This window comes from Oryzias latipes, chromosome 2 (assembly GCF_053564925.1).
Source record: "Oryzias latipes strain Hd-rR chromosome 2, Olatipes_Hd-rR_3.1".
Classification (NCBI taxonomy): domain Eukaryota; kingdom Metazoa; phylum Chordata; class Actinopteri; order Beloniformes; family Adrianichthyidae; genus Oryzias; species Oryzias latipes.
Genome location: NC_136238.1, coordinates 44326225 through 44348582, shown reverse-complemented (window position 1 = coordinate 44348582; position 22358 = coordinate 44326225). Strand labels below are relative to the sequence as shown.

The window sequence follows — 22358 nt, the reverse complement described above, 5'->3', positions numbered from 1 at the left end:
TAGCGTGCCAGGTAGGCATGTAGTCCATTACTCAAGAACACTGTCCGTTAGAGGCCTGCATTGGGATTGAACGCAAATCTCGCGGGATTGGGTGATTTGAATAGTGCTGCGGGCGGCAACCCCCCCCCCCCCCCCCCCCCCCCCGCGGGATCAGTGTAGCCATGAATATATAATAGCGGACGACGTTAGGCTGTTTAAGGCTGTTGGGGTCTTATGTACTGAAGCTCCGTGAACGCCACTGTCACTGGCCACTGTCATCTAACCTGTTGGGGGTGTGCAATGCCCCGCCTCTTAGAAATTGTGTTCTTTAAAGCCTGATACTGCGGTCACGTGTGGGAGGAGCTACCAGCTAAAGTTTTGCTCTGATCGCTGCATTGAGCGGTGTCTGTGTGCAGCAATGCAGGGTAGACACGGAGAATGTGGAAAAACTGGAAAAGGCTGAAGCTAAAAAAACATATTTTTCCGTCAGGAAAAAAGGAATTCATAGATTTTCAGCTCTGTTGAACCATTACAATGTTTTTTTTTCCTCCATAAATTCAAATGACTTTGACCTGCGTCTTTACCAGCTGGTTCAGCGCTTCAGGCCGTCTGTCTGCGCACGGACATACGCACACTTTTAACCGAAGGCAGAACCTCCTCCAAAACCTTCAGAACCAGAGAAGCTAAACATCACTGTATCAGAACCTCCCTGAGACGAGGACCACCCACTTTCCCCATGGCAAAAACATCTGGGAACGTGTGAGCTTCAGTGAACAACAGGATTAGTGAAAATAGATTTAATAATTAAGTTGCACATTACACAAAAGAGGAATGCATGAAAAGATGAGGCTGGAGGAGGGACATGAATCTCTTTAATATCAACACAAATACGTGGTTTTTTTCCTGAAGACTGAAGACGATACAAAATCAATGCATCTCTATCAGAGTTCTGCGGGTGGGAGTGGACATGCATATTGCAGGTGCGGGCGGGAGTGTAACGCATTCGTTGCGGGAGCGGGGGGGATTGGTCAGAAATTCGGCGGGCGGGAGCGGGCTTTAGAAAAAAGTCGTGCGCAGGGCTCTACTGTCCGTCCTTCTCCATCACGAAAGTCAAAAAAAGGTAAGCCAGTTCTCTCTTACGGGGAAAAATAAAAACTAGGATCAAATGAAACTGTAGCACAGAACAGTTTACTAGGTTTAAAAGATCACCGTAGACACCAAAAATGAGTAGAGTTTAAGACCCAATCAGATCATTTTCTGATCCATTTCAAGAGCATTCCAAGTGGTCTTTTAATTGGAATCGTGCCATTTTGAGCCTAAATCAAACACCAATCACTTTCTAGGACTTGGTGAAACTGTTTTCTTGTCTGCTCCTGATTCGCAACGATTAAAATAAAGAAATAGTGAGAAATGTCCTTTTAAGCTCAATTTTCTTTCTATATGTCCTACATTATTATAAAAATGCCGCAAGTCTTTAAAATTCAAAGGAGGACAGAATAACCAGCTTACTTTCACCTCCGTTTCAAAGAATTGGGCATTTTCTTTGGTGTTGATACATAAATAACGCCTAGTAGAGAAGAAAATGGAAAAAGATCAGAAGCGTTCTTTTACACACCAGCCTTATTGAACTTGTTTTACTTATTTACTTCTCCAGTTTCCCCCGTTAGGTTTGTTCCCTCGTTTATGGCGTCCCACGATATGTGACCATTTGACCTCCGTCACGATCCATTCCATACTAATGGTTTTTTTTGAGGACATTGCAAATGAACCAGGACCTGTCTAGAGGTAAAAAAGAAAACCGTCTCGACTTAACTGAGAGCATAGATCCCTGCATCTGTCAGCTTCATCCTTTTTCTCCTCTTCTTCACAGATTGCCAAGAATTCCTGGGAAAATGCTGAGTTTGCACCCGCATGTCAGGGCCACAGTGGAGGAGCTTCTTCTCCATCCATGGCTGCAACGATGACACCATCCATCCTTGAAAACTGGAGCCATGAAGAAAAAAATTCAAATATTTATAGAAAAAAAAGAAGATCCAAATAAGAAATCTTCTGTATGTGGACTTCATACCTGGTGGGGAGGTTTTGTGGGGGCACCGGCCGATGGCCTGTATAGGTCCGGTATGACGGTGTCTTTGCTTAGCTTCTCCTTTTGGTGCAGTTTGGGGAGTTTGGCCTCCCAACGCCAAGCGGAACTTCTCCAAGGACGTCCTTTCCGAACAAGCCCATTTGATTGGAGCTGTTTTTGTTTTTGTGAGCTCTCTGGAGGTAAGAAAACCTTCTTCACTTGGATGACTGGATGGATCCCTGCATCTGTCAGCTTCATCCTTTTTCTCTTCTTCTACACAGGACCTCATGGAAAAGTGTTTGGCTCCTTTCCCAGGGACCAGGCCCACATTGGAGGATCTTCTTCTGCATGCGTCCGTAGCTGACAGGAGGAGAAAACGGTCCGGTCCAGAACTAATCCGGAACGACACATTGAGGGAAGTCCCATCTTCTTTTCCTTTGTGTGTGGGTTCACTCCATGTCCCATCTGAGTGGATCCTCTTCACATTGGATATGAACATGTAGGGAATGTGGGCGTGGTTAGCAGAAAAACCTCCGTTGCTCCAAGATCAAAAAGTCTACTTGTTCCCATTTGTCTGAAGCTGAAGTCGATTTATTATCCATAGTTGACCAAAAGATGAAATCGTTGCTTTGTTGCTTTGATAAAATTGATCAAATTTGATAAAATCAACAGAAAACGTGGATTTTCTATCAACTTATCACATTCTCTTACCATTATGATCGTCTTAAGTTGTGTTTTTCTGAGTCACTTGTTGAAGCTGATTGCAATGCTAGCACTTTTAGCCAGATTAGCATAACTACCATAGTTGGCTTGTTTGGCAATATGTTCTGAGATGGTGCATGATGTTGATTTGCTATTTTAGCCCCATTTGTATAAAGTTACAATTATCCAGTGATAAACCTAAACATCACTAAGTCACTTGAATCATGGGGGGTGCACTGTCATGAGGAATGGTGGAAGGTGGTGGCAGCCCCCACCAGTCAGATGAGCCAGTGTGGCGTCTCCCTTCCTTCTTCTTGCACAGACAGCGCTGCCTTTAGCACAAACAAACACACTACTTTCCTACATATGCACTAGTGAAAACCCCGGCTTAAGCAAACACACACAAACAAACACTCTGTGTTTAAAAAAAAAACAGCGCAAGCAAATCTGAGTTGGTTTTGATTTATTTATTTTTACTTCATAAGTCATAAAAGTCATAAAACTTAAATAGTCATAAAACTTAAAACTAACATAAAAATTCTTCAAAGTCCTCATCTTCTGGATCTGAAATGAACAGCTGGACTACATTTCTAACAAACACGTCAGGTTCCCTTTCATCAGTCAGTCTGTGTCGTTGCTGCTGCTCACTAACTGTGGCGTAACTCGCCCGGCGCTGCCTTCCATAACAATACCAATCAGACTCTTCCTGGCCCTTTGTACGTATCCTACCGCGCTGCTCCCGTTCTCCACATTGAGACTCACCAGGCGGTTAGAAGTGAGCGGCACTTGGTCCATGTTGGTGATTCAGCTGGGCTGGAGGTGTTTGTCTGCGATCTTTTTACTGCTGTATGAGCGGAAGATGAACAGCTTTTCATTGTAATCTGCTGAACGCGGATGGAAAGATGACGCCGCTAAACGAAAGTAGAAAGCTTCCTCCGTAAGCTTCTGCAAGCCGATCAAACTAATTGTTAATCTATTATCTCTAAAAACTATTGCATATTACATGTTTTTGTGTCACATGCTTGTTGAAAAATAGTAAAAGAAACCCAACATTTCATAAAATGTAAACTACTTCATGATATGAAAGAAATCTATTTAAAAAACACGTCTTTCCCCAGATGTTACTCTTAAACTTTTACCCCCCCCATTATAATGCTCAACCTTACAATAAACACCAGGCTGTTTCCAGCAGACCCCCCCGCCCCCCCTTCCCCCTCTAGGATGCACTGAATGAACAGAGGATCCCCTCGTGGTCACTGAAGTAAATTTGACTGACCACGGCCTTGACAGTGAATTTGGAAGTTTTGACATAGACATGATCTATGATGGTTTCCCCCCCCTCTCTGTTGTGGGAGAAGTGACATGCTGCCTGAAGCCTCTGTCCGTCATCAGATTAAAAATGGAAGAGGACTTCAGGATGTCTTCATTAAAATCTCCCATCACTACCACTGATTCTCTTTGAGTTTCTAACCAAAGTACTAAATCCTGTAGGTGGGACCTAAACAGCACTACAGGATAGGAGGGGGGCCGATACACTACAGCTAACACTAAATTTAGAGCCAGACTCCTGTAAACAACACACTCCAAATTAAGGTCTGGCTTATCCAGAATTTGGTAGTCTCCTCCGTCCGTACAGTAGATCCCAACCCCCCCATGTTGCTGGCTCTTCAGGCCAACTAATGCTGGGTTGGTTCCACTGTAGGAAAGCTGAAGCCGTCCATTTGGACAGCTTCTAAGGCAGAGCTAGGGGTCAGCCATGTCTCTGTCACAGCAATGCAGTTAGGCTGCAGCTGCTGTGTACAGTGGGCCAGATAGGAGACATGTCTGCACAATCCCTGAACATTCAGCAGGAAAACTCTGAAAGAAGACGGGTCGCATCTTCTTTCATCACTCAGGAGGGGGGGCATCTTCTCCAGAGCAGCCTTCGCATGTTTATTGCAGTAAATCGCCTTTTCCTTAAAATCCCGAATGATTAACCCCTCGATGGTCCTGACCCGACTCACAGCAACATACACCTGTCCAGCAGCAAAGATCTTATTAAAGGAGACCACAGCCTTGTCCACGGTCAGGCCTTGTACCTTGTGGACGGTACAAGCCCATGCCAGCTTGAGTGGGAACTGTCTCCTCATGCCCCCCTTTTGGCTCACCCGCTCTTCCTCTGACTCTATAGCAGGGGAACAGGGCTGGTCAGCTTTGGCACACATTCTCCGAGCTATTTTTCCAATTTCCTCATCATCAAATTTCACTTAAATGTATTTGAACCCCCCTCTTTACAGAATTCAATGTGGGTGACTATGCCGCGGATGAATTGTAATTTGGATTCTTGGCCAGCCTTGACCTTGGGGTTGTACATTTGGGGCATTTCTGAAACTTTTCGTCATTGATAACAAATGTGCGGCCGGATGCTGTTTTAAGAAAGTTGAAGCGACATTTGGTCCCCCCCTTCTTACACGACTTTGTGTGGTTCCTAGAGTGCTGCTGGACAGCCAGAACAATTTCCTTCAAAAGTTCAGCCCAATCCAACTGGTCAGCTGTCTGGGTTCTCGAGGAGATTTTTCCAACGCATGTCGGCTGCAGAGAACGAACAGAACCACGTTGGAATACCCAGCTGACGAACACAGGCCAACAGGTCCTTCTGTGTTGCCTGCCAGAATGCCGGAGTGCCTCGAATAGGCCGGAGGAAACAAAAGCCCTGATCTGCTTCCAGCAGCTTCTTCAGGGTTTTCTCAGTAGGTGCATCGGCACTTACACCTTCAGATGCACTTCCTGATTTTTCTTTTCTGAGAGCCACAGATACACTAGAAACAACCTTTTCCACCTCCGACATGTACTGTGCAAAGAAGATGTACTCGACGTTCTGTGCAAACCTGCCGTCAGCATGGAGGATCCTGTTAAAGTAACGCGAGAGTGTTAATTTGAACCTTCTGTTTTCATGGTAAACGTTTTTACCATCGGGAAAGATGACAGGAAAACATTTAGCTTCATTTTCTCGATTAGTCAATAATCGGACCGGATTATTTCCTTCCGCCGGGGCCAAATTCAAAATGTCTTCAAAATACTGGTCCAGGACTTCTTGGCCGATGTCCACTGGGAACAGAGCAGAATCTTGGAACATGCAGTGATTCTGTCTGTCATGGAGAAGCTCATCTTCTCCATCATCGGCCTCATCCTCTTTTTTTTGTCCGCCTGATTTTCTGGTTCGTTTCGATTTTCTTCTTCTAATTCTTCTTTACAAAAGTCATTGAGCCAAGCTTCATTAAACTCTATGTCTTTGTAATATTTATTGTTGCGTTTCAAATATTGCAAGGCTCGCCTAATGTGCATGGTATCCACAAACTGATACTCATAATGACCTTTGTAAGTCAGTTTACGCTTTAATTTGACGCGCAACAGAGACCCTTCCATGTCTGACCGAGGCAGCACATTGGTCGTTTGCACCAAGTTGGCAGGAACACATGTGATTGGGCCGTGTACACCATTCTGCCCACCTTTAGGCAGAGCAAGCATCTTCATGAATGGAATGTGCAGTGCAATCAGATGCTGCTCCAAGCTATTTAAACAAGCCAATTCCGGTGGGACAGGACACACCTCCAAGTTGTTACCGACCCACTCAGGCGGGGTCAGACCCCTCTTTAACTTGGAGTCGCAGCAGTGGCAAATCCACAGAGCGCTCCTCGCCGTCCCTAAAAACAAACACGGGCTCTCACAGTCCATGTTGCAGCGGTGCAGATAGTCCTCACTAATGCACACATCTGCAATCTCTGCCATCTTTGCAGATTTGCTGTACGTCTCCCTGACGCACAGCAAAACCTGGTGATGAAGCAGATGTCTGTTGCACACACAGCAAACAAACTCTGGACCTTTTTCCACCTTTTTTAGAAAGTCCTGCATGACTTCCTGAAAACTCTCTGCTTTCTTTCTTAACAACTGCCTCTTCTGTTGAACATTACTTATGACACTCTTTCTGAATGCAGGATTCTCCCTGTGTCGCTTTTTGTTTGGAGTCTTTAATTCAAGTTTTTGTGTTTTATCTTTTTTATATTTGCCAATGCTCTGAGCTTTCACCTTGGTCCTGTGAGCGGAATCGTCTATATTTTGTTTTCTCTTTTGACTTAAACATTTCTCTGTAATCCTCATTTTTTAAATATGATACTTTTAGTTGCCTCCTTTTTATTAACTTGACTTTCCATCTGTAACTTGCATCTTTCATGTATTTTTTCCGAATAACGTGCTTTAACCGTTCCCTCTCATTTTCTCTGTAGATTTTTCCTTTAAACTTCTTTTGCTGTTTATTTTTGGTATACCAAGTATTTAGAAGCAACTTTTGTGCATTTGCTCTGGTTGTCAATTCTGGAAGTTGTCTTTATGTCTGTAGAACAAATGTCATCTTTGTCATGTGAACGCGTGTGATATGTTTTTGGTTGTTTGTTGGCAGAGGGACAACAACCAGCACAGCGGTCTTGTTGTGGATCTTTAACACACACAACAGTCTAAATGTGTACCACCACAATTTTCTATATAAATTGCGTTTTGACGTAATTGTCGACCGCTGCTCTGGTGCCGAAGCCACCTGCCATCAAACAATACAAAAACGTTTCCTCCTACTGAAATAAATCAGCCGTGGCTTGAATTTCTACGTCTGTGGCCCAAACACTAACAAAACGCATCCTAGATTTGGTTATGTACTCAGCCACAGAGGAGAACTCACACCCAACTACCCAGCTGTACAGATCGGGGTTCGTTTCCAATTGTTTCACGACGGCTAAGCGAATTTTTCTGTGGCTGTTTTGGGATCCGGTCACAGCCTGAGAGATGGCCCTAAAGTAACAATTTCCATCTCCTATGATGCTTTCGTTGGTGCAGGGGGGCCCTAACAAACCAATGGGAGGAGCAGGTGGGGCATTAAAATTTTGGAACTCAATATTTAACATTGAGCAGAGTCTGGCAGACATCCAGATTTAAAGGGTTAAAATAGAAAATTTCCTGCTCAGGCTCACTAAAAATTACATCCTGTTCCTCCACAGCAACATCATCTAATTTGACTTTCTTCAGGCTTTCACCTGAAGGGCCTGCATTATCACTCACTATCAATTTTTCGTTTTGTTGCCGCCTTTTTAGCTTCTACAGTGACATCTACTGAAGTGTCATGGAAGAGGCTCTCTTTGCAGAGGTTCAGGTGGTTACTTTCTGCAGGACTTCCTAAGAAAGGGTCAAACGTTTCTGAGGCAGAAAAGAGAACCACACCAACTATTTCAGACTGAGTCAACACAATGCCCTGGACTGACCTCTGCAGGGAGTCATGAACTTCACCCACAGAGTCAGAATAATACACCTGTTCACTCAGGACTGCGAGAATGGGAGTCTATAACAGCCCAGCGTCCATTCTCAGCAATGACGGCACACGTGTTCTCAGACAGCGTCAGCAGACACGTGTTGTACTGTGCCGTCATCCTAGCCAACCCCTCCTTCAGGGGAACCAACACACCCACATCAACAAACTCACCCGAATTGATTTTAGCATCCCCGCTAACAACTTCCCCAAAAACACAGGACAGTTCAACCCCATCTACCACTACTTGACCTGGAAGATCAGTCACTCTCAGAAAACCTGCAGAGTCAGTGATTTTGTTCTGTCTCTGCAGGTCCGAGTAAACCTGATCTCCAGCAAGCAGCACAGAATCCAACTCACAACTGTCCCACTGAAACACACTTTTAACAGTGTGCTTGGCAGCAGCCACCAAAGAGATGGCCATGCACTGCCGCTCACTGTTGCTCCCAAACAGCTCACTGCCCTGGTGGAACGATCCTCTGATGCTGGGGAACTTTAACGTACCAGCAGCAAGAACAGGACCAGGCTCCTGGACCTCAGAGGTTACCAGCTCATCATCCAAGAAGCCAAACGTCACACCAACCTCCATGTCAGCTGAACTATCATCTGACACAGCCTCAACACTACAACTGGCAGGAGCAGGAATCACCTCACTAAAGCTTTCAGAGGAACCAAACAAGATTACAGGGTCTGAACGTGGCTGAACCACACAGCAGATGCAGGAAGGAGAACAGCTCTTACCTTTGCTGCTCTTCTTACCTCCTGCAGCAGGCCGTCCACGCTGATGCTGGTCCTTTAGAAAAATAGAAAAAAAAAACATTACTTTCAAGGAAAAAACATAAATGTTATTTTTCTGTATTAAATCATAAATCGAACCTGAACACCTAAAATCAAATTCATAAATGTACTGGCCATTAATTTAAGGCTTAGGAAGCATTTTGATCATATTTGCCCAAGAATCATGTCTGTTAATAAAGGAGAACACAACAAAAGCTTAAGTAGGAACACAAACAAACATGTCAAACTTAAAATGACCATAAATAAAATCACTCCTAAAGACTATTGAGCTTTTCCCTTTTCTCCTCTCACCTGGTCCACAGGCCGCTCCACCGTCACGTCCTTGGTAGGAGACCTAGGTGTCACCCCCACGCAGTCCCACATACAAACATGTAATGTATTTAATGTCAGAATTTTACCATAAACTAGGTGCCGCAGCATTTTGACTCCAGCACAGTCAAGATCTGACGGGTAGAATTTGTCCATCAGATCCAGAATAGCAGGGCCGAAGCACACGGGCGACACCGAGAAAGGAGCAGCCTGTGGAATAGAAAACACAGAAATGTTATCATGTGGACACAACAAACACACTGCAGTTTTATTTTTCCTAAAACTGACCTGCTTTCTATGGATAAGAAGAAAAAAAGAACTATGTAGACACTTGAGAACTATGTAGACTCTAGTCCCTTCCTTGTCCCACAGACCTGCTCTGCACACGCCACTTCTGGTCTGGCTTTCAGGAAGCTGGATTCACCTTGAACACATGGACAAGTCAGGGATTAAGAGCTGGCAAAATAATCCCACAAACGAACAAACCAGAGTCTGCTTGAGTAATCACACTTTCTGCTGCTGCCTCACCTTCTGTTCACCTTCTGCTTCTCTTCATGCAACGATTAAAACAGCTGCGTTTGGTAGCTAGCATCAGAAAAAAATGACCATCCTTTGATGTTAAAGCTAACTACAACACAAAGCTAAGTCAGGAATAAATTACACAAATGCAACACTCATTTACACAACAGAATTATACAGCATAAGCATTTTCCTAAATACTCCCAAGTTTATGTTCTTCCATAGGCGGACTAGCTAACGTCAGAAAAAACGGCAATCCTTTGAGGTTAAAGCTTCTTTTCTCAAAGAAGTCTGACAAAACCGTCCATTCGGTCAGAAATCCCGTGTGAAAGGGAATGAAATCTACCCGGTTCCAGAAAGTTCAACGGCTATGGACCAATCACAGATAGTCACACCCAGATTTTTCGACCTGATTGGACATGCCAAAGAAAATGGGAGAAACCATTTTGAGGATGTATATCACTAGAATATCATACTTTATTATTAACAAAGTTTCAAGCACTAACTCAGAATTACATTGTTTGCAGAAAATGGTGAATCTGTGACCTACATTACAACAATTACAATGTTATTACATACTAATGCAGCAGCATTGATTTAATTCCTTTGAAAATTCGTCTGACGGGCTGAGGAGGATCTGGTTCCCCTTATGAACACACGGTTCACGTCAGCAGCATGCATGTATCTCCACCCCCACGTGCACACTGCCACACTGCTCCCTGTCTGCTTCATCCCTCCTTCTAACCCACAGTAAATTGATGGACACATGTTTTCCACTCATCTTAGTGTCAGAATTTTACCTTTGATGTAAGATTTGTCTTTTCAGCAGATCTGGTATAATTGTTGCAGATTAAAACAATAACCTTGTATCCCCTCTCTCCCTTTTATCCTCTTCCACCCCCCCTCTCATATTCTTCCCCTCTCCCTCCCCACACAGACTAAATGTAAGAAATAGATAATAAAAAAATTGCACTCTGGTTTTCTGGAGTTCTATAACCTCTTTTTGTGAAAGTAAAACCTGTCCAACACAAAATGCCTTCAGCTCTGATCTGTTTGCTCAGTTGTTGGACAGAACAAGCTAGAAAAATAAAATACATCCATGCAAACAACATTAGCCATGCTAATAACAGAGATAGCTGCGGATCAACTTAACTGGAATAACGATCAGCCTTTATTTTGTCTGGACCCGACTGGTAACACAAATTTTTTTTTATTTTCTTTGTTTAAAAAAATGTTTTGTAAACAGATTTCTCTGTAAAAACAAATACAAAATTCTGTTTTAAACGTTCTATTTACTGCTAAATGCATATTTCAGAGTTGACAGCTGAAGCTGCGAAGATGGTGATGAATGTTAACACAGAAATGTCAAGAAGTTGAAATATTTGCTAAAACTCAGCTAACTTCCTTAAACTAAAATGACTTTTGCTATTTTTACTGCTAAAACGGCAATAAATGGTACTAAAGATGAAATGAAGTCCTAAGTAGTTCCTAAATAAAACTTGAGGAAGAGACTAAAAGGTAGACTTGTAAGGACATAAATAATAATGCTACAGATTTCAGAAATGGACTATTTTAGCACAAAACAAATTTTTAAGGATTTGAAGCTTCTCTTCATTCAAGGTTAGGAAAATAGCCAAATGTTTGTGTGGCAAGTAGGACACACCTACTAATTATGAGGCTACAGGCAACACACATGTTAATTTGGTGGCTGTGCTTTAAAAGCCCTCCTCCTCCCTGTTCGGACATGAACTCTTGTTGTTGCCATAAATCAAGGCATCAGGAAGTGGAAGCAGGCAGGTAAGGTAAGCCAGACTTAGTTCTCCGATCTGAAACAGGGAATGGGAACTTACGAGGAGACTCGTTCAAAGTTCCCTGTAAACAAGCAATGGGCCAGGCTTTGGGACATGTGTGGCGTGGCGGCAGTAATCTGCAAGAGTGATGTGACTTTTTCACCTAGATCTGCCTCCTCTCAGTGACAGGATTGTTGAGCTGCCTTCCTCCGTCATGTACAGTTAAGGCTCCTGCAAACTATTTTCCTTTTTTTTCAGGAACGTGTCTTGGCTGCACGCCCTTCTTTCCCCACAAATAGGGTATTAAAGCTTCTGCTTTGCTTTTATTGTTTTTAACCGTGATTTCTGTCCGGGTTTTCACCCCCGCCACGACGGAACTGGTTGGAGCGAAACTCTCAGCTTACGGAGACCCCTCGTTGCTGTGGCGTCTCACCGGACTGTGGGCGGCTTCACCAGCTGATCTGCGGTGGTCTGGCGGTTTACCATCCCCCCTGAACACTAATCATCTTTTTATCTTTATTTTTAATTGTGTGTCTTTTATTGATATTGTCAATTTTATTCTTGTTGAAAATGATGAGACCAAAAGGAGTGAAAGTAAGCATCAACACCCTGAAACAAAAGAAAATGAATTTCAACTGAAGTTGCAAAATCGTTTTAAAGCCTTGCAAGAAGAGGAAAGTTTGGAGGAAATGGCACTTAACATCACAAAGACCATTAAGGACTGTGCTATGGAAACAGCAGGAAAAGAGGAAAGACGGCGAGAGGAGAAGCTCAAGCAGGAAACTAAAGAACTGCTGAAAGAAAGGAGAGCAATGGCAAAGAAAGAGCTGATTGACCAAGAGAGAAGAGAGTACAACAAATTGTTTCAAACCATCAGGAAAAGACTGAGAGAAGATCTTAGAGAACACAACACCAGGCAAGTGAAAGAGGCAATTGAGAGTGGGAAAGGATTGAAGAGGGCAAAAGAAAAAGAAGGCTACAAGGTTCTTATATCAGCTTTGAAAGAGCAAGATGGAACCGTCATCACCAACAGGGAGAGAATTCTTGAGAGGTGCGCAGAATTCTATGAAACGCTGTACAAAGATGCAGCCCAGAACATCAGAAAAGAAGAAGCAGAGGATCATTGGTCTTGTTGTTAAACCTTGGTCACAGGGACACGGTGATTGGCCAATGATTGACCGCTAAGCATTCTGGGAAACGTGACGTACTGCTATTGTTGTTATGCTACGAGCTAAAGGTAAGTGCATTAGGCGAAGCAGCCAGCTTAATATATTTTTCACATTTTCATCGAGACAATAACAGATCGACCATTGTTGCTTTTATTTTTACCCCTATTGAATGCTCACAGAGACACGGAAGTAGCGGCAGGAAGCGGCTTTTGCAGCAAGATGACCGGAGGGCATACCAGATCATGTGAATGAACGTGAATACGATGGATGCTTTTGTGCTTTTTAAAATAAATAAATCTGTTCTCTAAACATCCGTGTCTTCAATGCAATGTAATGAGACACACAGACAGAAATGTGAAGGTATCTGCTGTAAATCTATGACGTAAATTAATAACAGGATAAATGATCGGCTAGTCAGTTAGCATGTATCCTAATAGCCTTCGAATGTAAAGCAACTGACTGCTAAAGTAAATAAAAGACAAGTCCTGAATATTATTATTCCTATTCGACCCTAAACTACAATATCAGCTGTCTGTCAACCGACCAGCCAGTTGTCCAAATGCCGGCATACATCAGAGAGCTCTGCGGCGGAGCTAGTAGCCTAGCCGGAGCTATCGTATGACAAAGCAGCCTAGTTATCATAAATCTTTTGATATTTTTCTTATATTCATTGAGACAGTAATAAAGTGATCATTTTTGTTTTTCATGTTCCTTTTTTGAATGAATATGGGTCACAAAGACACGGAACTTACCGCTGAAAGCGGCTTTGCCGGCGTACAGAATGCATATCCGCGTGAATGACTTATGACGTGAATAATTATTGCGTTCGAACGACATAATTATTGCGTTTGCATGAGTTAATCATTTCGAGGGAACGGAATAGTATTTTGAGGGAACGCAATAGTATCTTGTGGGAACGGAATAGTATTTCCTGCGAACGAGATAATAAGATATATTTTTATATCTTAATGTCAGGACACGGGCTCTGTATAAAACAGCTAAACAACTAAACACATTCTGTCAAAAACCCACACTTAAACCCAAATCCGTCCAGACAGGCAAAGGGAATGATATCCCAGAATCCCTTGCGGTGCCGATCTAACAGCAGCAGCAAAGTAACACCTACTTAATTGAATTAATTTGAATGAAAGTAAAATAACTGTCTGATTACTACGTGTTATTTTTAAACTGACTTAACTAAAAGGGATTTATCTTAACTGAAGCAAATAATTAAGTTAGATCAAAGTAAAAAAGTGTATTTTTAAACATCTAGACTTGGATGATTGTAGTGGGATTTCAACAACCCGTCATCCACAGATAAAGTGTGGAGGCACATTTGTTTGATCTACTTCAACCCGTTTGGACTCCGTCACTGAACACCGTCACTGCCTGGACCTCTTTCTGGGTCCTAGTGCCCTAAAGGTTACAGCTCCTGGTTACACAAGAAAACAGTCCATTCTAGAGGCCACTCTGACGTCATCATCATCAAAGACAGCGTTACCTGTCTTTTTTGCTCCTCCCCCTGCAAAAGAGTGCAGACGCTTTTTCCCCTGCTCCTGCCGCTTCCTGCTTTATTTGCTTTTTAATCATTTAATTAATCATTTTTAATTATTTTACCTCATCCACAAATCCTGGAATATCAGACTGGTCATCCTTTTTTGTGACTTCCACCTATACAAATCAATATTTTTACGTCTGACAAGCCAGCGACATGTCCGGAGGAGGAAGGAAAACAAACTCCCACTGTGAACGCTGTCGGATCTACCAACAAGAAATAAAAGAGCTACAAACACGGATATTTACCTTGGAAACTGAAAATGGACTTCACAAGACCCTTCCAGTGACATCGGGTGGTAAGAAGCCCACTCTTACTACAAATGAGAAGAATAACAGTGACATAGACCTGAGTGATGTTGTGTCTTTTCCGAAACTTTGTGCGGAGGAACTCTGTGTTAAGCCAAAGCGAAAAGATGACAAAACATCCGAAATAAAGCTCACAAACAGATTTTTACCCCTAACACAATGTGAAGTTAAAGAACAAAGTGAAATTGGACCACAGAATAGGAGTCATAATGTTGGCAACAAAGCACAAGCAGAAAGAAAATCTGTGCCAAACGTCAAGGTCAGAGATACGCTGCTGCTTGGAGATGGCGCTATCAGTGGAGTCAGCCACAGAAGAATGCAAACTTTATGTTGCCCAAGTTCTACTGTTCCAGTGATTACAGGACTCTTATCTAAAGTCTTGTACCAAGGAGTTAAACGAATAATCATCCATGTAGGTGCTGTCGATATCAAAAAAGAACAATCTGAACGTCTGAAAAAAGACTTCATCAAGTTATTTGAAGAGATTGACAAAGTAGAGGTTGAAGCATTCATCAGTGGACCTCTTCCTAACATCGATGGGGTGTCACTCAAGTTCAGCCGTCTGTTTCAGCTGAACAATTGGCTCTCCAGAGAGTGTGCTTCCAGAGGATTCCATTACATTGAGAACTTCAATACATTCTGGAAGCGAAAGGACCTATTCATGGGAAGAGGCCCACACCTGAACAGAGGTGGAGCAAGAGAGTTAGTGAAGAACCTCCTCCACGCTCTGGGGCATAGAGGCCAAGGCCCTGAAAAGGCAGTAAGGAAGGACCGAGCCAGTGTCCCAGGAACCACAGCACAACGGCAACAACAACTACCTCCACCACCACCGGTCAAAGACTTGGATCCAGCAGCACCAGCACAACAACCACCTCCATCTAAGGACCCAACCGCAGAACCACAACAACAACCACCAGATTTGGCCCCAGAAATACCACCATCTGACCAGCTCTGGGCGCCCCCTGCTACATCTACTCCCAGTGAAGACTCACTTTCCTTTTCATCCCCCCCACTTTCACCCATGGCCCTACCTAGCCATTTTGATAGCCTGATTAAGTCAGGAATTAAGATGGCTCCCCTAACACCTGTGAGCCTCACACCACACAGGAGCTCTCCTACCCCTCCAGCGCCCCCTCCACATCCTTCACCCAAAGTCCCTCCAACACGCCCTTCATCCAAAGCCCCTCCAACACGCCCCCTCCGTCGTTCACCCAAATCCCGTCCAGCTCCCGCTCCTCCTGGTCAATCACCCAAACTACCCTCAACTCGACCTCCCCTGCGCGCCTCTAGACGTGCTATCCCCCAGAGCTAGGATGAAACGGGCCCCCAGTGTCCTAGGAAAGGTTATGTCAAACTGGGGCCCTGTGATGAACAGCTTCCTTCTGGTGCTATACCTGTAGTTGCACCACGTAGAATGCAAAAAAGGGCAGTTAGATTGTCCAATCACAGAAATCTAGTTGATATCCCTTGCAAGAAGGTTTTGACCAGTCCCAAGGAAACTAATCTCAAACTTGCTGCACTCAATGTCAGATCTTTATGCAACAAATCATTTTTAATCAATAATCTTATCTCTTCTTTTAATCTTGATTTTATGTTATTAACTGAAACATGGCTTGACAAAAACACAGGAAACATAGTTCTAGTCGAATCAACTCCCCCAAACTACAAACATGAATCGGAAATACGAGAAAATAAAAAGGGTGGAGGCGTTTCTGCACTGTTTAGAGATAATATTGCAACCCGCAGACTATCATTTGGTGTGTTTTCATCATTTGAGTATGTGTCCTTTAAGATTGAGTTAAAACAAACTCCTCCCTTACTCTGCATAGTCATGTACAAACCTCCTCAGCACAGCCAAAGTTTTATTGATGATTTCACTGAAATGCTCTCAGTTGTGTGCACAGACTTTGATGGTCTAGTCATTACAGGTGATTTTAATGTTCATGTTGATAATGTCAATGACAGACATGCAAAAGAGCTCAATGCTGTCCTTGAAACCTTTGATCTAATTCAGCATGTGAGTTGCCCCACCCACAGCAGAGGGCACACTCTGGACCTGCTCATCACAAAGGGGGTTAATATTCACAATGTCAGTGTGGTTGATGTCGCCCTCTCTGATCATTTCTGTGTATTCTTTGACCTGTCTGTTGCTCCCAAACCACCGCCTGGCCCTGCAGTTGTCCAAAGGAGACAAATAAATGAGAGCACTAGGGAACAGTTTGTAGAAATGATAGACCTTGAAAACGCCTCTGGTGCCAATGTTGATGAAATGCTGAATTCTGTTACTTCTAGCATCTTGAATGTTCTGGATGCCATTGCCCCTATGAAGGTTAAATTGAGAAAACATAGACAGAAAGCTCCCTGGAGGAACGATGATCTAGTCAGGGCACAGAAACAACAGTGCCGCAGAGCTGAGCGAAAGTGGCGCAAGTCAAAACTCCAGGTTCATTATGAAAAGTATAAGGGGGAGTTGTATGCTTACAACCAGATCTTATGCAGAACAAGGGAAAGGTACTTCTCTGAAATCATTGGAAGTTGCAGCAGCAACTCTCGTGTCCTGTTCACAACAGTAAACAGATTAACTAACCCTCCAACCCAGCTACCGATAGAACTAGTTTGCACACCTAAATGTAATGAGTTTGCTGTATTTTTTAATGACAAGGTTCAGGGCATTAAAAAAGCCATCGACTCCACAACACATATAACTATCGAACGGCCACCTACTCACTCTAAGCTGACTCACTTTATACCTGTCACTGACCAAACTGTCCAAGAGACCATCACCCGTCTGAGCTCGTCTACATGCTGCCTTGATGTGTTACCCACTAGATTTCTAAAGTCTGTCCTGAACAGTGTGTTGCCATCAATTACTCAAATAGTTAACATGTCTCTTCAATCTGGAATATTTCCAGAGGCCTTAAAAACTGCAGTCATTAAACCTCTCCTGAAGAAGAGCGGTCTTGATCCCACTGTACTGAATAATTACAGACCTATCTCTAATCTGCCATTTTTAGGAAAAGTCCTTGAAAAAGTTGTCTACCAACAGCTCACTGATTTTCTCTTATTAAACAATTCATTTGATGTTTTCCAGTCAGGTTTTAGACCCCATCATAGCACAGAAACTGCTCTTATCAAGGTAACCAACGACATCCGCCTGAACACTGATGATGGAAAAGTCTCTGTCTTAATCCTGCTAGACCTGAGTGCTGCCTTTGATACTGTTGATCATGGGATCCTTTTGCACAGACTCCAAGACTGGGTTGGCATCTCTGGATCTGCCCTAAGTTGGCTCAAGTCTTATCTAAAAGACAGGAAATATTTTGTTGAAATTGGGAGTTGTGTCTCAGACTACATGGCCTTGACTTGTGGTGTGCCCCAGGGATCGATCCTGGGACCCCTTCTGTTCAACCTCTACATGCTGCCACTAGGGCAGTTAATACGCAGTAATAACATATCTTATCACAACTATGCAGATGATACTCAGATCTATGTGTCACTGACAACAGGTGAATATGGGCCAGTGGATTCACTCAGCCACTGCCTCCAACAGATCAGTGCGTGGATGCAGAACAACTTTCTCCAGCTAAACTCAAACAAGACCGAAGTTATTATTTTTGGCCCACAGAAACAAAGAGAAAGAGTCAGTAGCTACCTTCATTCTCTGTCTCTTAAACCCTCAAATCAAGTCAGAAATCTAGGGGTAATCATGGACTCTGACCTGAACTTTAACAGCCATATCAAGTCAGTAACATCAGCGGCATTTTACCATCTGAAAAACATTGCCAAAATCAAAAACATAATGTCAAAGCCAGACCTGGAGATACTTATTCGTGCATTTGTCTCCAGTAGGTTAGACTACTGTAACGGCCTGCTCACCGGCCTCTCCAAACGAGCTGTAAAACAGCTTCAGTACATCCAGAATGCTGCTGCTCGAGTCCTGACCAGAACCAGGAAGTATGATCACATTAGTCCTGTGCTCAGGTCTCTGCACTGGCTCCCTGTACCTCAAAGAATAGACTTCAAAGCAGCTCTGCTTGTGTACAAGTCTCTCCATGGCCGAGCACCAAAGTACATCTCTGACATGTTAGTGCCATATGAACCATCTCGTACTCTGAGGACCTCAGGGGCCGGCCTCCTGTTGATTACCAGAGTCAGAACTAAACAAGGGGAATCAGCGTTTCAATATTCTGCAGCTAAAATCTGGAACAGCCTCCCTGAAGTCGTAAGACAGGCCTCCTCTGTGTTCATGTTCAAATCTAGACTTAAAACATTTCTGTTTAGCCGTGTATATGACTGAAAGGTCCTATCTGCACTTTTCTTTCCTTTCCTTCCTTTATTTTTAAATCATTTTTCAAATTTTTTCTTTTCTTTTAAAGTAAATTTTACGTTGATTTCAATGATGTATTGTGATTTTAATGCATTTTTCTGTTTTGTGATGCACCTTGAATTACTTTGTGTACGAATTGTGCTATACAAATAAACTTGCCTTGCCTTGCCTTGCCTTACCTAGCAACCATACCAAGACCATAGCAGCTATAGAGGGAAACACAACAAACCATCAACGGCGGTTAAAGCAGTCAGACGTTTGTTCTGCAGCTCAGAATAGAAAATCTCTGGAAGAAACACAAGCTGGTGGAACCCTCCAAGAACCTGCAGGAGAACATCTGCTCCCGTCATGATGAGGTGATGAAGATGTTCTGATCAGAAGAGCATCTGTTCTCTCTGTGGAAGAACATGAGGGACATCAAACAGTCTCAGCTTCAGCAGAAAGGACTGAGAAGCAGAGAGAGCTGGAGGAGAGTCAGCAACAAATCCAGCAGAGAATCCAGGACAGAGAGAAAGAGGTGAAGCTGCTCCAACAGGAGGTTTGATTTTTGATTTGATTTGAAATGGTTTATTTCAAGCAATCAAATAGAAATAGAAATGCAATACAATCATCAGTTATACATTCATACAGTAACTAATCAAACTTAGGCTAATTAGACATAATTAATAAAAATTGCTTGAAAGGGAGTGGAAAGAAGCGAACTTATATAATCCCACCCCGTTATACTATAACCATTTTATTTCATGATTTATCAATATCCGGTTCCTAGGTTTTATCAGACAGAATTAAGAATCATAAGGTATCAATAAAGCACGTGCCAAAGATGAAATTACTTAAGTACTACGTCAAAAATAACTTTAGAAATCAACATGGCAAATGCAGCATCTGACATATATGCAAATTATGTTACTTTTAAAAGTCATTCATATGCTTTAAAACATAATACTGTATCAGTAAAATAGACACAACACTGTTTCAGGAGTTATCATAGCAAAATTTCATCAAGTATCAAAAGTTAAAAACATGTGCAAAATTATGCTACATTAGGAAAGATTTTTGAATCATTTTATCAATTTTAGGAGCTAGTGAAGTAATATCATCAAAAGTCAATCAATTTAACAATTTTCAATAAGTGATTAATCATTTGTTTTACTTTTTAAAATTTTTTTTTTTTTTTTTATAATAAGGTAATGCTGTAAGGAAAAAAAATAAAAAGGGTCCACAATCTGTCGATTGTTCAAGGTTGGTATTTCTTCTTTTACTGATATCAGCTGATCTTCTGGGTTCAAAACAGTTTATAGTTCTCTTCGATGTTATGTCTGCAGACATTAGATTCAGGTCCATATCCTTCTTCAGCTGATATCAGCTGCGGTGAAAGTTGAGGTCAAATTGTTTGCAGGTCAGAACTCTCTGCTGTTATTCAGGTGACGTCAGACTTATGGAGAAAGTGATGATTTCAGGTGTCATATTTCTTGAAATTATTTGGCTCTTTGATTTATTACTCCACGTTGATTCAGACGACCGTGATCAAACACTTCTCAAAGTCCTTCATGGTGTTGACCACCATAACCTTGGTGCGGTCCTCTGGACCGAGTGGTTTGACGTAAATCCTGCAGCCTTTAACCCAAGTGTTCTCAATCTGCTTACGCTTCCTGAGAAGCCGTGCATGTTTTGAGATTTCAGCATTCCTTCTGGTCAGATGGTCGTTCAGATAAGCAGCCGAACCTTTCAGGTTTTTGCGTTGATTCATCAGAGCTAGCTTGTGTTTGTGATTCACAAACCTGATGAGGATCGCTGGTTTATCCGTCTCCTTTCTCCTGGGGAGCAGGTGGCAGGTCTCGATGGTATTGAGATCCAGGGAAATCCCTTTAGATGTGAGAAATGAATGTATTTGCTGCTCCAGCGACGCATCAATCTCCGTATTAGCACTGCTAGCTACGCTAGCGCTAGCATTAGCAGCGCTAGCTCCAGCTGAATTCAGCTTCGCTCGAGGCTTGATTGGTACTCCAGTGAGAATGACATTATTCATCCTTACTTGCTGTTCCACATCGTCCAGTCTTTTCTCTAGAATCTCGACCCGGTTTTCTCCCTGCTCGTTTTGAGCCCGAAATCTTCGGAACTCTTCCATCATCTCCCAGAGTGGCGTTAGCTTAGCCGACACTTGATCCATAAAACTTTTCAGCGTTTCTTGAATAATGTCAAGAGATTTTTTGAGCTCTTCATATTCCTGGGGTTTCTTCGGGGGCATGGTCAGCTCTCTTTTTGGAGAAAATCAACTTCTTAAGTAATTTGAAGATAGTATCTGCAGAGAGCCGCGACCACGCGTCTTGCCTTAACCCCGGAACCGGAAGTAAGGTGGAGGCCATCAATCACTCTGCTGATCAAACAGGGAGAAGATCTTCACTCAGATGATCCGTCTCCTCCAGAAAAGAAGCCGTGATGTGGAGCAGCAGATCAGATCCCAGCAGAAACTGAAGAGAGGCGGGTCAAAGGTCATCAGGAGGAGCTGGAGCAGGACATGGCTGAGATGAAGAGGAGGGAGGCTGATGCAGAGGAGGGACGTGAGATGAAGAGGAGGGACGCTGAGATGAAGCAGCTCTGGCTCACAGAGGATCACAGCCACTTTCTGCTCAACCCCCCCTCCCTGCCCCTCCTCAGTGAGTCCCCCCCCTCAGCCAGCATCCATGTCCGTCCTCTGACAGACTCTGAGGATGTGACAGCAGCTGTCAGAGCTCAGAGACAAACTGCAGGACATTCTGGCCGTGGTCCTCCCTTTGACCTGGACACTGGTTGCCATGGCGACCTGCACACTCACCAAGCTGGAACTTAGAAGAAGAAAAAGAGACCAAAATGATTGATAAAGCAGGTTTTCCAGGGAAATCCCACAAAGTGCTTTCCAAGCTAGAACTAAGAATACCCAGCATGCATTTGGAAAAACTCCTTAGCTTCTTGTGGAAAATGATGAGTCATTGTAAAAGCATTCTCTGAATGCTCAGAAAACTTCCTCTAAGGTTGTGGTTGTTTGGAGAAGTCCTCCTCTTTAAAGAAGTTCTCCTGACCATCTTCAAAGCCACTTTCTGCTTTTTTAAACGCTACTGTTCTACTGTGTTTCTTCAAAAATCCACTATTTGAGAAGCACTGGGCTGAGGCTACATCCTGGTCATCACTCACATCACATGCATCTATGATCAGCCTTACCCGAAGAGGAGGGGGGTCAGGAGTATATTAAGTGGCTCCTAAGCAAGTGGGGTCTGGTTAATGGTGGGTGGTGAGAGCACCGGTGGTACCTACACCAGGGCAGCAGGGGCGGGTGGGGCATAGAGGCGGGAAGCGAGGGCGGGTGGGGCATAGAGGCGGGGGGTGAGAGCGGAAGGTGGGTAGAGGTGGGCAGCGAGGGAAGGGGTGGGTAGCGCCTGCGGGCCATACAACGCCGCTTGCGGCTTTAATTTACTCTTGAACTTACCCGGGTAACGTCACATGCTCTGCTATTTTTGAACAGAGTCCAGCT

The 22358-nt window shown here is 43.4% G+C and overlaps 2 long non-coding RNA genes across 2 annotated transcripts; both read left to right on the top strand.

The window, feature by feature from the left end:
* Nucleotides 1-203: 203 nt before the first annotated feature.
* Nucleotides 204-3198, top strand: LOC110014270 (uncharacterized). The gene is made up of 3 exons (XR_002289387.3): nucleotides 204-1764; nucleotides 1850-2244; nucleotides 2326-3198. It is a non-coding gene; the product is annotated as an uncharacterized LOC110014270 (long non-coding RNA).
* A 38-nt stretch (nucleotides 3199-3236) lies between these two features.
* LOC144988928 (uncharacterized) lies at nucleotides 3237-18318 on the top strand. Its single transcript, XR_013653021.1, has 2 exons — nucleotides 3237-12728; nucleotides 12840-18318. It is a non-coding gene; the product is annotated as an uncharacterized LOC144988928 (long non-coding RNA).
* The last annotated feature ends 4040 nt before the right edge of the window (nucleotides 18319-22358 follow it).